Here is an 8283-nt window from a genome sequence, read left to right as displayed (position 1 = left end):
CTCTGGAGCACTTTAGCGGTGGTGCGAATGCCACTATGGTGACCTCCCACTGGGGAGGTATGACAAGCATGGAGAATTTAGACCGCTTATTCTTTCGGAACACACCTTGTAATGGCATGGTCAGCACACTCTCGAAACAAGTATGGTTCTTCCCAAAAGTACTTTTTAACATCGAACATGAACCTCTTCTGTTGGTAAAAGGTGAACTCATCCGCATCAACCCACACATAATGTAATTTGCAAAGTCTGCATACCATGGCGTATGTTTGAGAGATATTGCAAATACCTATTCATCTGGGAAGGAGTTGTCTATGTCGACCTCATACTCAACATTTTCCCTTACTTCCAACCTTGATAAGTGATCAGCCACTTGAATTTCGCATCCTTTTCGATCTTTTACGTCAAAATCAAATTCTTGTAATAGTAGCACCCACCTTATCAATCTTGGTTTTGCGTCTTTCTTTGCCATCAAGTAACGGAGTGCAGCATGATCAGTATGTACGATTACTTTGGTGCCTACCAAGTATGCCCGGAACTTTTCAAATGCATAGACTACTGTAGGTAACTCTTGTTCAGTGACCAATTGCGGTAGGCATTATTTAGGGTCCTGCTAGCGTAATAAATTGGGTGAAATAGTTTGTTTCGCTTTTGTCCCAAAACAACCCCCAATGCCATACCACTAGCATCACACATTACTTCAAAAAATTCGGACCAAATAGGGCTAATGATAATCGAGGTGGATACTAGTTTCTCTTTCAAACATTGAAATGCAGCCATACAAGCGTCATCAAAATAAAATTTCACTTCCTTCTCTAAGAGCTAGCACAATGGGTGTGCAATCTTTGAGAAGTCTTTAATGAACCTTCGATAGAACCCTGCATGCCCCAAGAAGCTGCGAACACCCTTAACTAAAATCGGTGGGGTTAATTTCTCAATGACCTCAATTTTCGCCTTGTCAACTTTCAGCCCCTTTGGCGCACGTTGTTCCCAAGAACGATACCTTCTTTCACCATAAAGTGACATTTTTTCCAATTGAGAACCAGATTCGTATCCACGCATCTTTGGAGCACCTGTCCTAAGTGTGTCAAGCATTTCTCAAACGATTCCCCTACGATTGAGAAGTCATCCATGAATACCTCCATAGATTCTTCGACCATATCCGCAAAAATAGACAACATGCAATACTGGAATATTGTTGGGGCATTACACAACCCGAATGGCATCCTTTTGAATGAAAATGTTCCATAATGGCAAGTAAAAGTGGTTTTCTCTTAGTCTTCCAGCGCAATAGAGATTTGATTGTAATCGGAATATTAATCTAAAAAGCAATACCACCCCATTTCTGATAACCGGTCAAGCATTTGGTCCATAAAATGCATTAGGACGTGGTCTTTTTCGGTCCAGGAGTTAAGCTTTCGATAATCCATGCATACTCTCCACCCAGTCACTGCTCTAGTCGGCACGAGGTCCCCCTTTGCATTTGGGACTATAGTGATACCTCTCTTTTTAGGTACACATTGTACCGGGCTTACCCATTTACCATCTACAATCAGGTAGATTACTCCCGTGTCTAACCAATGCAAGAGTTAGTGAAAAAGAGATTATCAAATGGTTAGACACGGGAGTATTCTACCTGATGTTCCACGCACAAGATTCGTTGATCTTCCACGCAAGGTTTACATTCATTATCAAGTCGAATCTTGTGCGTGCAGATACCAGGAGGAATGCCCACTATAGCAACTATGGTCCATCCTATAGCTTTTATATGCTTCTGCAGTACTTCAATAAACAAGTTCACCTGCCTTTCAAGCAAGTCAGCTGCGATAATCACGGGTAAAGTATTATTGGCTCCTAAAAAGACATATTTGAGATGACAGGGTATTGCTTTTAACTCCAGATTTCATGGTTCCTCAGTTGATGGCTTTGCAGGAGGACTTTCTCTGTTATTCAGGTCAATATCCAACTTGATTGGATTCCTTGCATACACTCGTAATCCTGATAAGGCAGCTATCACTTCATCATAGCCTTGAACTTCAGATTCATCATAATTAGCAAGCACAGACTCAAGGGGTTCATTCTTTCGCATCAAATAGCTCACACTTCAGATATCCTCAGTCCATGATTCGTGAATTGGTTCACTCTCCTTTTGCTTGAAATTCTGAATGTCGTCCCTCAGATTCATCATTCTTGATGGAGGAAAGAACCTTTTGTGAAAAGCCATAACCAGCTTCTCCCATGATTTGATGGAGTTCTTTAGAAGCTCGACCAACCATTTAGTACATCCCCCGGTCAATGATAATGGAAATAAGCGAACCCGTATGGATTCTTGAAATAGATTCTTAAACGATAAATGGGTGCACACTTCCACAAAGCTTCGTATATGTTCGTGTGGATCTTCATAACCCTCCAAATAAACCTCTTGAATGTATGAGATGGAGTGTCGTGCTAGTAACTTCAAACATTGCATTTCCATCGGCTTGTGCCATGCAAATTACACCCATCTCACCCACGTGGGAAGTGTTATAAACGCTATTAACATCATTGATGTCGTCTCGATAAAAAGCACCACCCGCTGGATGACCTGCTTGGCAGCTATTCTTCCCGTTTGCACTCATATGTCCTGTTGTGACACACAAATACTAAAAACAAAACTGAAAATTAAGTGACTAAACTATGATTAAGAAGAACAAAAATTCTACTAATCTAAAATTTCTCAAATAACACCACTCCCTAGCAGCGGCACCATTTTGATGTTTGCGTAATCAAGACACAACTTACAATGCAAATGTCTGCGATCGTACAATAGTAAAGTAACCCAACCAAGGGTTGGGATCGTTCCCAAGGGAGTGGTTTTCTGAATTAGTAGAAAAATAAAATTTAGTTCTAATTAGTCATAGCTAAAGACATTATCGAATATAAACATGTTAAATCTAAGGGGTGACACAAAAGTGTCAATTAACGATGGGGTTTTGTCACAAGTAAGAAAAAACAGCAAGAAGGCACTAATCAAGGAGATGGGGTTTTTGGGATGTGATAGGAAATCGGGAAAAATCAAACTATTGGGTACATGCTTTTGACAATAAATATGTTGAATATTTGTGACTAGGCTAGACTATAGTGGGGCTAAATTCTATGTCGAGCAACTTACCCCGAATCAAATGAGTTCCTCTGGAACACCCACTTGCTGCATAAAGAACAACCTCCACCTTAGACCACTCACTCTCTCAAGTTGAGTGTGTGGGAATGAGACTACGTTCACTCTCTCGAGCTGAACCTCATATCGACCCAATCCCACCGGCCATCAATTTAGTAGTCTTAGTTTTACGACCTCTCTCTCGATTAAGTCGAAAACACAAAGGTGAAATCGTATTTGCAACTACAATTTCATTAAGTTCCACCACAACTACTAAAAGAAATCACATCTAAACAACAAATAAATCATCAACAAAAAAGACCCAACAGATAATCTGACCCATATTCACAGAATCACACCCCAAGAATTGGGGTTTTAGCTAGACATGTAAAAAAGATAGAAATTTATACCAAAATGAGTTTGCATTCAAATGGGTATGAAGATTTAAGTCTCAAAACAAGCCAAGATTTAAGAATGCACAAGACCCAAGTCCAATTTCTTGGGGTTGAAACCCTTTGAAACTTCAAGTTCTTCAAAACCCTCTCCAAACATAGAACTCAAAAATAGAAGCAAAGTTTGAAAAATTATTGTTTAAGGCTAAAAATTTGATACTCCAACTACAACTCTTAACGAGTATTTATAGTTTTCAAAAATCAGTTCTGCAATGAATCATTCGGCGTCGTTAGTCGAGATCACCGATCAACTCAGCGATCCTCCCTTTGGTAGGTTTCATCACAGTCTTGCTTTATCCTTCCGCATCATCGTACTTTGGATTATTGGGCAATATAATACTGCTTCGCGGAGCTACTCAATGACACACCGACTGTTCCTTTTCACCACCGATTTGATCCTCAGGTCCTCGCTTCTTCGTTCTTTCACCTACTTCTGTTCCTTTTTCTCTTGATTATGTCCATGCTTTGTCTCCAAGCCTATATACCTAAAACTTAAGGGTTTTCATCAGATATTGAGAGAAAATATGCATTTGAGGACACTAATTCTATCAAAATATAGCCCTAAATGAGTCCAATTTGTGGACTCATCAATATGTATTGGCTGCTTCTCATGATCTTATTCCTTGGTTTGCAGACTTTGTAAACTACTTGGCAAGTGATCTGGTTCCATTGGATTTGTCTTTTCACTAAAGGAAAAAGTTTATGCATGATGTGAAGAAGTTCTTTTGGGGTGAGCCTTACTTGTTCCGTATTTTTGCTGATGAGATTATTCGTCGTTGTGTGTTCGAGGTTGAGATGCTGAGTATACTTGAGGTGTGTCATTCATCGCCTGTTGGCGGGCATCATAGTGGTATTCAGACTTCTCATTAAATATTGCAGTGTGGGTATTACTATCCTACCATCGACTAAGATGCTCATGATTTCGCCAAGTCTTGTGATCGTTGCAAAAGAGAAGGAGGAATTTCAAATAGGCAAGAGCTACCTATGAATCTGATATTGGTGATTGAGTTGTTTGATGTATGGGACCTTCACTTTATGGGTCTATTTGTGAGTTCACATGGGAAGAAGTATATTCTTGTTGCAGTTGATTATGTGTTGAAATGGGTGGAAGTAATTGCGCTTTCAAACAATGAAGGGAAAAGTGTCACCACATTCCTGAAAAAGAGTATCTTCTCCATATGTGGTACACCTAGGGCGATTATTAGCGATGGAGGTTCCCACTTTTGTAATAAGTTGTGCAAGGCATTGCTGGAGAAATATAGAGTCTATCACAATATAGCCACTCCTTACCATCCGCAATCTAGTAGGCAAGTTGAAGTGTCAAATAGAGAGATAAAATAAATCCTTGCAAAGACTGTGAATGCCAATATAACTGATTGGTCAAGGAGGCTTGATAATGCTCTATGGGCCTATCGCACCGCATTCAAGACTCCCATACGTATGTCCACTTACCAACTTGTATATGGGAAGTCATGCCATTTGTAAGTGGAGCTAGAGCATAAGGCTATATGGGCGCTAAATAAGTTGAATTTGGATTGGGGCGCCATATCGAGTCAAAGAGTGAATGACATGAATGAGCTTGATGAGTTTCTCCTAAAAGCTTATGAAAGTTCAGCCTTGTACATGGAGAAGATGAAGAAGTATCATGATCAAAAGATTGAAAAGCGTGAAATTGTTATGGGTGATCTGGTGCTTCTATTCAACTCAAGGTTGCGCTTGTTTCCTGGCAAGCTCAAGTCCAAGTGGACCAGGCCATTCAAAGTCACTCAACTGTTTCGACATGGAGAGGTCGAGCTCAAGAACAAAGAGGGAACAAGGTTTAAGGTGAACGGGCAAAGGATCAAAGTCTACATAGGGAAATTGGAGAGTGTGCAAAAGGTAATCGAGGCATATTATCATGAGGAAATCTGAGTAATCAAGGGGAATGTTACATACCGCAATGTTAAATGAAGCACTGCTTGGGAGGCCACCCAAGATGTACCATCTAGCCAACTATAGGTTTTTCCTTTCGTTATAGGAGTTTCTTTCATGTATTTTTATTTTTTCTAGCTCTTTAGATAGGTGTTTAATTTTTGTATTAGTGTTGGCTAGTTATACAATAGGGTCTGTCTCTAAAATGTGTCTAGAAATTGTAAAACGAAAGTCCTAATGGTTTCTACATGTGCCGAGGTGAAAGGCAAAATTTGTAGAAAAGCAGCTATGTAGTGGTCTACGGACCCCATCGATGGTTCGTGGGTCCATCCACGAACCGTGAATGGTGTTTGTAGACCCTAGGTAATTTTTCTAAAAATTCTAAGTGTCAGAGTGACCTACGGACCTGACCTACAGCCCATAGGTCAACCCATGGACCGTCGATGGGGTCTCATAGGTCCAAAAACTAGGGTTTGCCCGACCCGACTCGGACACCATATAAAATAAAACCATTCATTTTTAATTCATTCCCCACATTCAAACTCCCTCCCAACTATTTTTAAACCCTTTCTCTCCCACAATCACTCCATTTAATCCCCATATCCCACAGATCAAGTCCCCATTCACTTCCCTAAATTCCCAAATCATCCGTCTCTCTTCCAAATCCCTCATCTCCATTCCTAGCGATTCCACAAGTCCGGGTTCGATGTCAACAGGCTAGAAAAGGTTTAAGGAGTTCATTGCAATCACACATTCATCATTGTTTTATACTCTTAATGTATGTTGATTTCTCCTGAACTTTGAAGTTATTCATAGTTTCCATTTGAAATCACAACAATGAACTTGACCTTTGGTTGTTAGTTTTGTGTTTGTATGTGAAATTGTATGCTAGAAACACCCTTGGTATGATGGTATGTGAGTGTGTTATTACTTAAAATTGAATGGACAGAGAGGGAGGTAAAAGGGATCCTGTCTAAAAAGTCGCTCCATCTGTCGGGGCATCAGTGCCCGGTGTAGTACTCTGAATCTGGGTCTCAGCACCCTGAGTCACATTATCAACACCACTAGTTCCACTCAAACCTGCCATAAACGTCTCTGTCAGCGATGTCTGGATCACCGAATGTACAATCGTCTCCTGTAGATCTGGCAGGTCTCCATATATTCTATCATCCCTCATATCAATCTGCTCCTCGTCGGTCTCCGCCTCTGACTCCTCAGCTGCTATGTCATCTGTCTGTACATCTCCGGTTGTAGTTGGAGGAATCTCGGGAGCATCCTCTGCCCCAGTTTCCTCACATAACGAGGTAAAGTTTGTAGACTTGAGATACTCCACATCTTTCCTCAGATCTTCCACCTCGGCTCTCAAAGTCGTCACCTTAGAAGACTCCTCCTGTCTGCTCTGATAAGCTATGACTCTCACAGTCAAATCATCAACAGAAGGCCGAAGGGGGTTCAGTAAAGCTAAAATATTAGCCTTAATCATCCATGGCACAACAACTTCCAATCTAGTAGCCCTCATATCAGCCGATTGGGCTAAGTGCCTCATCTTTAAGATCATAGCCTGAGTAATCTTGGTAGGCTGGGAGGAGGTGGAAGCACCCAGAGCCTGTGAAGAAGAGGTAGGAGTAGATGTACCTGAAGGCCTGGAGGCCGGAGTAGGCAAAGATACCTCTGCAAGTATCGAATCAATGTCAACCTCTGAGGATGTATCCACTAAAGCTACTCTCCTCCTATCGTCCTCCTCTTGTATGTACTTAGCCTTAATACATCGGATGTCAGTGGAGGAAGAAGGGGTGACCTCTATATCTCTCGTATCATCCCGGGGCACTCTAGAACGCCGGCATAACTTCGTGATCAAGACCGGGAATGGTAGGGAAGTCTGCCTCTGCTTGGCCCTCATTGCCATCTGTTGCTCAAAAGGAGTTCCAGGTTGATGCTTCTACAGGATATGATAGACCCAAGGCAGGTCGCCTTAGGGTGGCATAGGATGGACTCGTTCTGGGATGGCATGATGGTGCTGCTACTGAAGCCAAACCAGAAGGAGTAGCAATACTCAGATCTTTCTTCTCGATGGAGACCCCAACCTCAATCCACCTCGGGGTGGTATAGGAAATCAATGGAGCAAGCCATCCCTTCAAGTCATCCAAGGGCTGAGTAGTAGGCAAGCCCTCATATGCTACTGTAGCTCCTAGACCCCTGCCAAGTACGGTATTAACGTACTCGCTACTACACCCGACTTCCTTACCCCTAACCATGACCAACTTAATCAGTCTAAACTCACTGGCTTTCTTCTTGCTCTTAGGTAGCAGATCACCAAATGCTGAGTAAAATTCTTGGACCCATGTAGGAATGTAGGGGCCTGGTGAGCTGCTCAAATCTATGGAAATTGAGAGTATCTCTCACCCCGGAGTATCTGCCCTCACGACCCTCTGCAGACAACAACTTCTCCTTGAGAATAGTATGCAACCCATCAACTTTTAGTCTATTGAGAAGCCTGGGAGAAGGGACTACCGGTGGTACTGGACCCATAGAGGGTGTCAGAGCTGACACTAAATCTGTTGGGGTGGAAGCTGAAGGAACTCTAGCTGAGTCAGGGATATATCTAGCACGGATCTCAGACTACCAGGACTGTAAGGGTTGGTCATCCTAAAGCTCAGATAATACATCCTGGGAGTCAGCAAACACTCTATCCCTGTCAGAGTTGCGCTCCGAAACTTCAGATGCGAGCCTCTTGCCTTTGCCCTTGCCTCCTGTTGGAGGCTCTGTTCTTCCCTTTTTGGGAGGATT

Source organism: Solanum tuberosum, unplaced genomic scaffold, assembly GCF_000226075.1.
Source record: "Solanum tuberosum cultivar DM 1-3 516 R44 unplaced genomic scaffold, SolTub_3.0 scf00075, whole genome shotgun sequence".
In the NCBI taxonomy this organism is placed as follows: domain Eukaryota; kingdom Viridiplantae; phylum Streptophyta; class Magnoliopsida; order Solanales; family Solanaceae; genus Solanum; species Solanum tuberosum.
The sequence above is the reverse complement of the archived record's forward strand: the minus strand, read 5'-3'. Positions refer to the sequence as shown.